The sequence below is a fragment of the Pogona vitticeps genome, chromosome 2 (genome assembly GCF_051106095.1).
Source record: "Pogona vitticeps strain Pit_001003342236 chromosome 2, PviZW2.1, whole genome shotgun sequence".
In the NCBI taxonomy this organism is placed as follows: Eukaryota; Metazoa; Chordata; class Lepidosauria; order Squamata; family Agamidae; genus Pogona; species Pogona vitticeps.
Genome location: NC_135784.1, coordinates 249,891,371 through 249,905,096, shown reverse-complemented (window position 1 = coordinate 249,905,096; position 13,726 = coordinate 249,891,371). Strand labels below are relative to the sequence as shown.

The following is a 13,726-nucleotide window of genomic DNA, read 5'->3' as shown; positions in this document are numbered from 1 at the left end:
CACAGGTCAACACATTTCTGCATATGCTGAGTTAAGCCCTAATTCAGGTGTTGGTCTCTCTATTCAAGTAGAATGAGGCCAAGAACTAGCCCTACCGCCACCATTCCTGACTCCACTGTCTTCTCAGGGAAAGTCTGAAGAAAATCTGTAAGGGTATTCAAATAGAGATTATTACAGAGTTCCAGAAAATTGGACGTCCTGTCTTATCAGGGTTTGTAAAGAACATTGGTTACAGGGGTTTCTTTTGGATGAAAGAAGACCAAGTATTTTCTTTCCTCTCAACACACACATGAAAAAGAAATAGTCTAAGCCCTAAAACCTTAATGAACAGGAAGTAGTTAGTTGAAGTGGCAGAAATATAAAATAACAATGGGGAAAAATTAATATGACACTAGACATAGCTTTGATTTTTGTTTTAATTCTGATTTTCAATTCTGTTTTTAATAATAATAAAATTAAAAGTTATGATCATATTTTAACTAGAAACAGAAATGTCCCAGGTCAAGCAATGCCTGACATGCACCAGACAGAAAAACATGGATTGGGGGGGGGGGAATTAGAAAGAAATGGGAGGATAACAAGATTGTCTCAGATTTCTTGGGGGAACAAAACCAAATAAATTAATGTTGTCCAGACTGAACAGCAAAACAAACTATAATTCCTCTCTATGTGTACATTTATGGTTTGTGTGTCCATCTATGAATGGAGACTTTATATGTATTTTAGAGTTTGGTCATGCTGGCTGTGGGATTCCAAATTCTAATGCAAAAGCAAAGGAAAGACAGAACGTTTCATACCCAGCGTTCCAAATAAGCATTCAGCAACACCTCTACATGGAGTAGAACCAGGCCTTTAAACCCCCCACACCCTCATTCACTTGTCCGGACTACTGCAGATATGTGCAAATTAGATGTACGTACAATGTAAAACATACGTGTTCAGCTGTACAATAAAACAGACTAGAATAGCTCTGATTGAAACAGTAATTTGGGATCATACAAAACCACTATCAACATTTAATAGCTTTGGGCAACCACTAGGACTCAAACACTCGACCAAGGCGCACTTCAGATGTTGCCCTGGCTGGCTGGCAAGTGAGTCTCTAGGAGCTGTCTGTCAGAAAAGGAAGGTAAAACTACAGAGCCCCAGAAGAGATGTTTCACCAGCTGCTCCTCTTTACAGTCAGAACCAGGGAGGGACCCATGATGCGGGAAGGGAACCTTGCCTTTAGCTTCTGAGCAATACATTTGCTTGAGAATCTAAAATGTTTGCAAAAAGAGTGGGAAGTCATATATATTAACCAACAAGCTTATTTTGATGGTTTAAAAAAAGCACATACCTGCATTCTTGTTTTTGCCTCGTTCTCTCAAACACAAATTAAAGAAAGACAAATCATTTGTTGGTAGGGTGCGAGAGAACAGCCTAACAAACAGCAATATGATTTCAATGATGTGGAAACAACATCTCTTTTCGTTTTAAATTTATTCTTTCAAACCCTACAGCATCATCAGATATGAGAAAAGAAGCTGATACACAGGAAGTCAGCATTTTTAACAGCCAGCTTCGTATTTTAAAAACAGTAACAGGAAACTTCTAATTCCTTCTGAAAGCATCCAGTGACAAAGTGATTTTACATTTCCAACATCCTGCAGAAACATAACCAACAATGGACCAATTAAAAGGAAGACACAACAATTACAGACAAATGGACCTATCAGTATAATTCTCTTTGATTTACATTTAAACATGATAAACAAACATGGACTTAGACTTGTGTTCCAAATAGTGGATAAGTGAGAACTGAGATCAATGTAATGTGTGCATTTTGATCCTCTTATTAGAGCCTGCCCACCTGTGGAGGAGTAAAGTCTAGCGGCTCCAATGTTAGAGGGTAGTAAATTCAGTCCTGGTTTTAATCCAAGGTCCTAGTTTATTTGGTGGACAGGGTTCAGCATCCTAGATAGCTACTGTAGAGTTCAGACTAAAATCCAGTGCGGAATCATAACCACCATCCCCATAGATGAGCCACTACCTTCCATTGTTGTAAAGGCAAACCACTAGGCTTCCCTCAGAAGTCAATATCTGATGAAAAACGGTTTTAGTTACGTAAATGTGCTACTCGGTTTCTCTCAGCAAATGTTATTTTGCCTTATATTTTCTACCATTTAGCAGTTGAGACCTTCCAAAGCATCTAGGGGGAGTCTTTGTGAACTTGACACCAGATGTCCCAGAAGCTAAAAAACAAACAAAGAAAAAAAACCTAACCCAACAATACATTTTAAAAGGTTGGTCCCCGCCCTCAGAAAAATGTTGAGGGGAAAAAATGATGGAAAGAAGCCAAAAATTTCAGCCAGAAATCCAGACATTTCAGGGCTGAATGTTTTAAGTGAGAGCACCTCCAGACAGGCACAGAGCTTGCTATTTGGATCGATTTTGGTGCTGTTTGGTTCCAATCCAATTACAGCATCCAACCATGTTTCAATTTAGAATTTAGACAGCTTTTCAGAGCTGACCGGTTCCATTTTGGCACAGCACTAGGGCTACAGTATTTTTGGCAACATTTGCTCCTAATTATCCCATTCTATAGCCTGTGTGGATGATTAGGTTGCACCAAAATAGAGCTGTTGGCAGTGCTATATAAGATGACAATCCTGTGATGTATTTGGCAGGTTGTGGCATTGAATGAGATAACAAAGAAATCCCCCCTCCTTGTTTTGCATCTACTCTGCACTTTCATATTTTTAAAATATATTTTCCTATTGATGCAGCATTATTCAGATAAACAAGACACATTGGCAATATTATGTGCATCATACTAGATAGATGTAATGCTGTTTCACTATGGCACTTACTTTTTTGATGAAAAAAAGGTTGCTGTGGCCTACTGAATGATGGTTGTGGGGAAAGGCAAGGAAGGGGGCAGAAAGAAAGGGGTCATTAATTGAAAGGGGGAAAACTGAGTAATCCCAAGACCTGTCTGGACCCTTCTCACAGCAGGAAAAAAAAGTAAATTGGTGTGAATGGAAGAATTGCTCAAATGAGAGATAAAATAGATTACACTACAGAACCTTTTAAGAGCAAACCAGACCACGCCGAGTTCACCCAGATGGATGTGTTATCTATTAATTGCAGATAAATGGAATATCACAATCTCCTCTTTTAAGCAAATCAAATATTTATGAAGAAATGATCTTTGGGAATATATTTAGAGATTTTGCATACCTTGGTTCAAACATCAATCCTTAGTTGGTGGTCCTTAGTTGACCAGATAGGCGGGATATAAATAAAATAAATAAATAAAATAAATAAATAAAATCCAAATGGAAACTGCAGCTAAGAAATCAGAAGAAGACTTGGAAGAACAGAAATGAATGAATTAGAAAAGATGATCAACTGTATGGACGTGTCACTGGAGACCAAGACCAAGATCATCCACACTCTTGTATTACTGATCAACATGTGTAAGTGTGAAAGCTGGATAGTAAAGAAAGCTGATGGGAGAAAATTATTCGTTTAAAATGTAGTGCCGGAGGAGAGCTTTGCAGATACCCTAGACCAGTGGTTCCCAACCTTGGGCCTCCAGATGTTCTTGGACTACAACTCTGAGAAGCCTTCACCACCACCTTTGCTGGCCAGGACTTCTGGGAGTTGAAGTCCAAGAACATCTGGAGGCCCAAGGTTGGGGACCACTGCCCTAGACTACCAGAAAGACAAACAAGCATCAAATTAATCCTGAACTATCTGGATGCACAAATGTTGAAACTGATGCTGTCCTTCTTTGGGCATATCATAAGAAGGCACAATGTGCCCTCTGGAAAAGACAATAATGCTGAGAAAGATGGAAGGCAGCAGGAAAAGAGGAAGTCCAAATATGAGATGGACTAATTCCCTAAAAGGAAGCCACAGACTTGAGTTTGCAAGAGCTAAGCAGGGCTGTTGAGGACAAGACATTTTGGAGATCACTCATTTATAGGGTTTCCACTAGTCAGAAGCTACTTGATGCCACATAATAATAAGAATTATGTTATTACTTTTCTCATGTAACAAGTAACATTTACTTGCCACCTTTCTGGGGGCGAAAGTGCTCAGAAGGGCATTTTGAATGGCCTGGTTTTCTCTCCCTCTCCCACATCTTCTTCTTCTTTTAAGAAAGAAGAACAAAAAAGTAAGAAATAGAAATGAGCAATGTAGCAGCTGTGAGGTATCTGGAAGGTGGAAGATTTGGAACGAGTTACATAATGAATTCCTTTTCAAAGTACTGTATTTTTCCGTGTATAAGACAATACTTTTATCTAAAATCTTTAGACTAAAAATTGAGGGTTGCCTTATACACGGAAGTAAGGGGGGAAGAATCAATGTGCTGCAGGGTCACAGCCCTTTGATCACTACTTTCCCCCTGCACTTCATAAGCCCCACGGTCTTATACACAGAAAAATACGGTAACTTTCCAAGCTTGGGTTTTTTCAAGCAATGAAGGACATGTTGTGTGTGACACAGGTAAAGGAACAGGCTATCTAGATTATTTTAACTAGCTAGCAAATACATGTCTCCTACTTCCAAAATGTGTATATATAATTACCAACAGAATGCAAATAATAGCATTTTAGCAACTGATACACTTATACACCATATGCTTGTATATACTGAACAAACAACTCAAGTTCTTCAGGAACAGGCTACATGTATCTGATCTGTCTTTCTTCTTCCTTCAATTTCTGTAGCTCAAGATGAAACTGAATACTTAAACCATGAGGTTTCATGAATGCAAAACTTGTAACAAGTCCACTAACCTCAAGAAAAAAAGAATACCAGACACTAGTTTCCTCCCGCCTTAGAATTGGAGAGTTCTGTACATAAAGTACTACTGTACTCAACTTTTTTCCTTCTAAAGTTCCACTTTGCTGTATAATTTAGGATGGTAGATGATTTTTCAGATCAATTTACTTGAATACTTTCCACTTTGTCACACTGATTCTATACAGAAGCTCTTGGGAAGTGCAATTCCCCCCATCCCTGTAAAAGTACTGTTAGCAATATGTTCCTCTCTTAATTTACAGTAGTATATCTTTCCACCGAATTTTCTACTGTTCTATTTCCAGTTATCTAAAAAAAAAAAACTACTCCAAAATCTCTACACATATAAGGTGAAACAATATGGAGAGAAGGACGATGTTGCTACTTTTAAATCACAGGTAAGAATTTGAAGGATACTAGATTTCACAGTAAATCAAGATGATTCCTCTCTGGAGTCACTATGTCCATGTCATATAGCATTTTCATGTGTTTCAAGTGTAATTTCACTGGGAAATGATGCACATTTAATGAGGGTGAAACAGGAGAACGCAAAAAATGGTCTGAAGTTCATCAAAAAAAGTAAGATCATGGCCACTGATCCCATCACCTCCCGGCAAATAGAAGGGGAAGATATAGAGGCAGTGACAGATTTTACTTTCTTGGGATCCATGATCACTGCAGATGGAGACAGCAGCCACGAAATTAAAAGACGCCTGCTTCTTGGGAGGAAAATGATGACAAACCTCGACAGCATCTTAAAAAGCAGAGACATCACCTGCTTTTGAATTGTGGTGTTGGAGGAGTCTCTTGAGAGTCCCCTGGACTGCAAAGAGAACAAACCTATCCATTTTGAAGGAAATCAACCCTGAGTGCTCACTGGAAGGCCAGATCCTGAACCTGAAGCTCCAATACTTTGGCCATGTTGGGAAATTGTGAAGGCAAGAGGAGAAGAGGATGACAAAGGACAAGATGGTTGGACAGTGTCACCGAAGCTACCAACATGAATTTGACCCAACTCTGGGAGACAGTGGAAGACAGGAGGGCCTGGCGTGCTCTGGTCCATAGGGTCACAAAGAGTCGGACACGACTTAACGACTAAACAACAACAAATCCCTGTTTTGTTCTGTCTCTTATACATATGGACCAGAAACTTGAGTCCATTAATCTCTGATAGCTTTATGTAGTCAAAACAAATTTAATTGCTTTTATGATATGTTTTTGTATTTGGAGTTTCCAAAGTGTGCGCACAAAATACAGTGGTGCCCCGCTTAACGGGTGCCCCATTTAACGATGAATCCGCATAGCGAAGATTTTGCAATTGCAAAAACGATCACATTGCGATGTTTTAGATAGCGAAAAATCGCTTTGCGATGATCGGTAAGCTGTTTCGCTTACCAATTTTCGCATAGCGATGTTTTTTCTAACAGCTGAACAGCGGTTCCAAAATGGCTGCCGGGTAAAAAAAATGGCTGCCCACTGTGTTTTCACGCCCTTTCCTCGTTTACCGGGCAGCGAAAATGGCGGCCGTATGGAGGATTTTCACTGAACTGTGAGTTTTTTGCCCATAAGAACGCATTAAACGGATTTTAATGCATTCCTATGGGCTTTTTTGTTTCGTATAGCGACAATTCCACATAGCGATGATTTTTCCAGAATGGATTATTGTCGCTATGCGGGGCACCACTGTATTTCTGTCCTCTATCAATGCTTTGTACAAACAAAGCATGTGGAAATCTTGGCGAAAATCACAACTGCATTTTCAGAGTCAACTCTTCTCTCCTGTTTTTTGATCGTCATAACTATAGGATAGTAGAGCTCCTCATGTTCATAAAATTTTACTGCATATAACCCTTTTCAAATGGAATGAATTTAATGACAGGCAATTATGGTGATTCTCCTAATAATTGAATCTTTTAAGGAAGTGTCCAATTACTCCTTGAACTGCTCTGCTGTGTCCTACAGTTACTTATCTGTTCTCGCAGCATGCTTCCTTCCATCAAGAGTAAATTTGCAAAGGGATTCTAATCATTGCATTCCTATGAAAGTGTGCATACAAAAGACGGCAATTCTCACATTTCTGGTAAGGATAATTCTCATTCAAATAATTTCTGTTCTACAAGCTGTTGCCTTTAGCTCTGGTGAAGAAGCTTCCATCTAGCTTTCGCCATAGGAAAACAGACAGGCTGGAGATATATTAGGAGAAGACATTTGACCCATGCATGCAAAGTTTTTTCTCTCATTTCACTGTAACTTCCAGAACCTTCTACCCAAGATGAACAATGGCTGTGCTGCCTGGTGGTTCTAGGAGCTGTAATACAAAGAAGAATTGTTTCTCAGGCTTTGCATTTGGTCAAACAATCTGAGATTTCCATCCCCAAATTAGATGAGCTATTGATTTTTTTCTTACTGCACTTTTATATGAAAAATGCAACATATACAGTCGTGCTGCAGAGTAGACACAAGCAAAAAAACATTATGGATATTATTTTAATTACCAGCTTTGCTCCTTTTATTAAATGTTATGAGTGTGCTCCGGTAGGAACAATAATGTACAAAACAGCCCTGGGATGGGTGGGTGGATAAAATTCCTAGATTTTAACAACCTTAGTGCCATATTAGCTGAACACAGTTTAACATCAGCTGTAATCCACCTTAAAATTCTTCTTCCTGTAATGGTCTCAGTGTTCTACAAGGAGCTGGTCCTTTCTCCACTACTTAATTCTGCAGACGCACTTTGAATGTAAAGCCTAGCCTTGCATTGGCCATTAACAAAGACATTTTTCTTCCAGCTGTTAAGGGTTAGATGTGAAACATCCATTAAGAGAACTACTTGACAGCACAGCTGGCAAGGATGCTGTAAAAGGAGAAAGATCATTATAGCTCTGGAAAACTAATGCATCTACCATCACCCAAGACTACCAAAGACTGAGGAAGCATCAGTCTGACAGAACCAAGCAGTTTTGTAGCCAACACGAAAAGATGTCATGTCCAGCATTCATGGAGCAGGAAAAGGAGGAGAAGCTGCAAGGAAGGGCACTATTCATTTAATGGAGCACAAAGGACAACAGTGAAATACCATGATATATCAGTGTAATCCAGCATCCAAAGAAATGGATGTTTCTTGAAGTATAACCAGAATTTAGAAGCACATAGTTATAATTTTTTTTCAACTGCTAAGGCATAACTATACTATACTTCTCTATTCTGTTTATGTGTAGCAGTAACTGTTTTTTTTAAAGTTACTTTTAATTATTTATCATGTATGGCCCTTTTAGTGAGTTACGTTTTGCCCTACTTACTTAAATCATTCTGATGTTGTTTCTAAAATAGGTAAAAAGTAATTATTTTCATCCTGTTTGAGTAATGAGAAAGTAATATTACTTTCTGAAAAAGTCTACCCATAAACAAACCTATCGTATTTGACAGAGCACATTGAACTAGCTCTGGAATGATTTCCTTCCTTCATGGAGTTTTCTAGCCTCTGCTTTCATCTGGTCCACTAGCCAGAGCATCCATACTGCTGTGTATCTGGCCTTTGCCATGATCCTTTCCTTGAGCAGCAGATAGGATTGCCAGGCTGCAACCAAAAAGGTAATACCACAGCAAGAAGTTCCCCAATGAAGAGGGAAATGAAGCAACTGCAGCTTCCCCCTATCTTGATTCTCTGCTACAGGTGACCTAGGTGCGATGGCCCCATGTTCTCTTTCAGGGAGGGCAGTCCGCCTTCTGAAGCTATTGTCCATTTGAAGCACCGTCCAGTTCAAGTCTGATTTAATGATAAAGAAACACAAGGATAACAATGTTTCTCATACATACAAATGTCAAAATTGCCAACTTGGATTACTGAGCAACAGATAAAATATACAAACAATACATCTCCACACTTACCTGTTCGGGGGGCATGTGTGTAAAAGTCCATTAGGTCTGCAACTGTAGAAACTCCCATAGAGAAAGTATGGCGTTTTCTACTGAAGCAGACTCAATGAGAAAATACATTGAATCTGCCAGGATAGGAGAAAAGAAGGGAATGTTATTGTTTCCTCTTATCAGCAACCATTTGCTTCTCTAGCAGAATGTATGAAATTTTGCATTACCTTTCTAGTATTGGAATTTGCTAGGTTAGCAGAAAAATGTAAACAAAGATAAGGATATATAAACATCCTTTGCCTATTAAAGGGTTGGTGTAATATAAGCAAGATACTGTACTAGCCAGTCAGCAAGATGCCAACCAGCACAGATTCAGCAAAGACAACTGAGCTACAACAGAGCCAAGTTGAGCCAAGAAGATAGGGGGAGGAAAATCGATAACACCAGCTGCAGAGAGACAGCAGCATAGAGGCAACATAGAGAAATTATGGCTTCTCTTCCATATACACTATTTAAACTGGCAGATGGCTGGGTGAGTATGTAGAAAATGTAGTATTTTTCTATATGTGTGTCCAAACACGCTAAAAGCTTAAGAAATGTTTGTTGTGGGTTTTTCAGGCTCTTTGGCTGTGTTCTGAAGCTTGTTCTTCCTAAAATTTCGCCAGTCTCTGTGGCCAGCATCTTCAGAGGACAACATGCTGCAACCAAAAAGTCAGTACCACAGCAATACCACAGAGCACACAGTGTTGTCCTCTGAAGATGCCAGCCACAAAGACTGGCAAAACGTTAGGAAGAACAACCTTCAGAACATGGCCAAAGAGCCCGAAAAACCCACAACAACCATTAGATCCCGGCCGTGAAAGCCTTTGCGAATACCTAAGAAATGTATTTGTACTTTTAGGAATTTATCTCTTTTTTTAAAACAATATGTGCTTTTTGAGACTATAGGCTCTCATACTTTTGGACTGAAATGAGGTCTAAGTTTTTGTCTGTAAAAAGCTTGTAACTGAAACATATTTGTTTGACAAGTATTTGCCTACAGCTTAAATTCAGTCTCCATATATTTCTAACACTTGTACCTACAATTTTGCTCTAAGTGATATTTAGAGTTCACATATTTTTGACTTCTCAAAAAGTTACATGTTTCCAATAACTTCTGGATTTTTATGCATAGAAGAAATGTAGAAGAATAAAGCTTACACAATTAGACAGAACAATGTTGTCTGGACTAATTTTTCTCTGTTTACTTCACCATGAGTGAAAAAAGTGATTTACTCTCATCCTCTGAAGACAGAGATATAGCAAGCTTGGAAGCTGCATTTCTAATGAACCAGGCACAAGCAATAATCTGATTTATATCTTTATACCCAGATGAAATTTGACATGATCATCATGATTATCTGATTCACACTGGTATTTAATCATTTCAGAGATAAATATTAGCTATGATGAACCACCACAGACTTAAACTACCAAAGGGTGTTATAAAGTTCTATAGTGATCTGAGGCTTTGTTCCAATGTCATACTTTTTACCTTGACACAAGGACAGCAGATTCAAGAAAAAGAAAGGTCACCTGGCTACAGGTGTAATATTTTAGCCTCCTTTTTGGTGATCAATATCAATTGCCATCTGAGATCAAAGCCTCACCTGTGAGCATAACATTTCCATTCCTCTTTCTAAAGCAAACATGGATGGGACAGATGCGAGGCTAAGATGGACAGATTCCTTGCATGATCTGCAGGGTGGAAAGTATAAGAAAAGGATGCAATGATACAGCATCAATTTCTCAGATACATTCAGGTCTGTCACCTTACCATAGTGCGTGCCAGCCCAACATGAAACGTCAGGGGTTTAATCCCATTTCGAAAAATTAATTTTTAAGACTACAACTTCCAGACCCCCACTCCACCCCAGCATAGCTAAACTTTCTTCCAGTTCTAATCTAAATCTAATCTATACTACACCCACATTGCCTAACACCTCTCAACTTGTTTTGTGACACATTTTTCCCGACAAGGTTAAACTTCCAGCTTAGGGGAGATCTGGCCTTAGGTTGAGATGCACTATTGATTGGAACCCTGGTGAGTCACTACATGTCAGTACTGGGACAAAGCTAAAGTTTCCCAAAACATGGACTTTGACTGCAATCCTGTGTGCAACACTTTGGTGTGTTTTCCACTGAAGACTGTAAATTGTCTGCAAGTAATTATCCACAGGATTGCCCTGTAAGACTGGAGACTTTGCAACAGATTTTCAGAAAAATGAAAAGCAGCATGATGCTGGCTTGGCTTCCCATACTGTACACACACATTCTTCTTAGTTTCCATCAGTTCTAGCCAAACACATTTTGCAGATTTTCAGAATAAAAGAAAGGGCTGCCCATGCAATTATACTAGAGGCAATATGTGGAATGACTGTGTGTGTTAAGAGCAATAAGCCTTTTCTGAAACTGTCCAGTTCTTTTGAACTACCCTCCAAGTCTTAGAAGTCAACTAACTTGTTTCCTATGGACAGTCATCCTGCACAGTGCAACTCTTTCCACCCTTTCTTTGTGAGAAATAAGGAAAACCCTTTAAAGCACTTGGATCAAGGATATGAAATCAAGGAAAGAGTGCTTCATCTTAAGTGCAGTTGCCTTTGAAGATGGAGTAGAATGGTTACTTAGCTACCTCTCCCAAGAGCTTCTAACAGAAACAAGATATAATGCTCAAAACATCAGGAAGAATGACAGGCAAGTGAAATCCCCTTATACTTTTCTTATTCAAGATTGACATTTCCATGATTTTATTTCCAAAGGGGAAAAGGTTGCCATCCCAGCACCTTTATCCTTTCAAGTAGGAAAGCAACTTGGGCAAAGCAACTACCGTATTTTTCGCACCATAAGATGCACTTTTCCCCCACAAAACAGGGGGGTGGAAAGTCTGTGCGTCTTATGGAGTGAAGAAAACAGATTATATTTTCCTGTTTTCTTCTCCTAAAAAATTGGTGCGTCTTATGGAGAGGTGCGTCTTATGGAGCGAAAAATACGGGTAAATAGAAAAATGGCTTGGGAAGAAAAGATTAAGCACATCCGCTCACTTTCATATCATTTCACCACTCCCATTTCTTGCCATTCATTGAAAAATGGAGATAAAGTTGCATGCAAATAAATACAACATACATCAGAGCCCTGCACTGATCCAGACAGCCTAACATGGCTTACTATTTTCTGAAGCTCAGACACAAAAAGATGATACAAGTCATCAATTTAAAGTTTCATTTTTGTAATTAATGCATTTCCTAAACAAGCATGGATTCTAATTTGGTTTAAGCACATTGGTTTAAGCGAATGCATCTGTTCAGTTAGTTCATCCATTAACATTGCTTGCCAAACATTAACGTGCTGAGTTGACAATGATAAGTTAGAGAAAGTTTTCAATTGTGAAGCAATTACCATTCTAGCTGATTGACAAAGTATGATTACAAGACAAAGGAGCCACATGTCACACTTATGAAATATGGGACCTGTTTATCAGCTATATAATCGCATACACTCATGTGCCATCCCCTCCAAGTATGCACATAGACTTCTGCCAAATTTTGTTTAATTGATCAATTATAGATCTGTTTTATCTTCATTTGATTTATCTTCATTAATGCCTTGCCCTATGTTTGCTGTAGGTTTGCTTTTTATTACAGATGCAATAAATATCCTTTATACAATTAAGATATCTCATCTGAAAAAAAAGTAATTGTAATGTAGAATTATACCTACATACAGACAAGAATAATTTATCTTTGGTTTTCTCCATACATGTATGTATATGTATTAAGACAAGACCACTTTACTAAAAGGCTAAGGCAAGTATTTTCTACAAACATATTTGGAAGTATGCAATATTGAACAAAGTTGTGCTTACTTCTGAAAAAGCATGCATGGGATCTAGCTATTCCTGTTTAGAACATAAGCTGGGGGAAATTGTGCCCAAACCCATGTTGTAGAAGTTTACACCTGTACAAGTTGATGATGTCATTGGCCATCACTCATTAAACCTTTCCTATTCCACCCAAGTTGTGCAACTCCCTCAGGATCTCTTTTGACCTAGGAAAACATTTGGGAGCTTCAGGGTGAGGGGGGAGCCTTTAATGCCTAAAAAGTGTTGCCAATGATCCTGATCCTTGCAGCAGAACCACCTGCAGAAATTTTCAGACCTTAAAGGTTCCCTTGACCCTGTCTCAAGGCATTCAAAGGCATCATCAGTCTCAAACATCTCAGAACGGGAGGGGGGGATAGGAAACTTTGAATTAACTATAAAAGTCCACAGCTGATGGCATCCTTAGCTTCCATGGGCGTAAATTTACACAGTAGGATTTTGGCCAGTGTTTCCCAATTACACAGTAAACAAACATGCATCCTGCAGTCAATATACCGTGTTTCCCCAAAAATAAGGCATGGTCTTATATTAATTTTTGCTCCAAAAAACACATTAAGGCTTATTTTCAGGGAATGTTTTATTTTTTTCATGTACAACAAATTACATTTATTCAGTCATGTTATCTTCTTCTGGTTGCTGTACAATGGTGGAGGGTGGGGTTTCACTTAACTAGGGCTTTTTGGGGGGTAGGGTTTATATTACGGGCATCCTGAAAAATCAAACTAGGGCTTATTTTCAGGTTAGGTCATATTTTCGGGGGAAAGGGGTACGTAATTTGAGAAATGAACATATTACACAGCTTTACCAGTCAGACCCCATAAAATACTAATTCACTGACATGGGCTGTAGAGATAATCCTGGTAAGATACAGGAGGGCATCTCTCATATCCCAGAATCAGAAATAGTTTGCTAGTCTGTGGGTTCAGTAGAAAGCTAGGAGGCTGCAATAAAAAGCTGGACAAAGATTACTTACTTAACAGTACTTTGAATAAGACTACTTACCATTGGACATGTTGACTAGGGTTGATAACTATTATGTCCAGAACATCTAAGGTTCAAGGTTTGAGGAAAACTAACCTATTCTGTAATTCCCAATGTTTCAAACTCAGATTAGACCCAGGACTGTCAGCCCTGCAACATGATCTTGCT

General features: G+C 38.8%; 1 protein-coding gene across 3 annotated transcripts in view; it reads right to left on the bottom strand.

Annotated features, from left to right (window-relative positions):
- Positions 1-13,726, bottom strand: part of MARCHF3 (membrane associated ring-CH-type finger 3) — a 180,933-nt gene that overhangs the window by 114,351 nt on the left and 52,856 nt on the right. The window contains exon 2 of one of the 3 annotated variants that reach the window (XM_072992399.2): positions 10,311-10,398. The exons of the other annotated variants lie outside the window; for them this stretch is intronic. The gene's annotated coding sequence lies outside the window, so the exon portion shown is untranslated. The remainder of the gene's footprint in view (positions 1-10,310; positions 10,399-13,726) is intronic. 3 annotated transcript variants of the gene reach the window in all.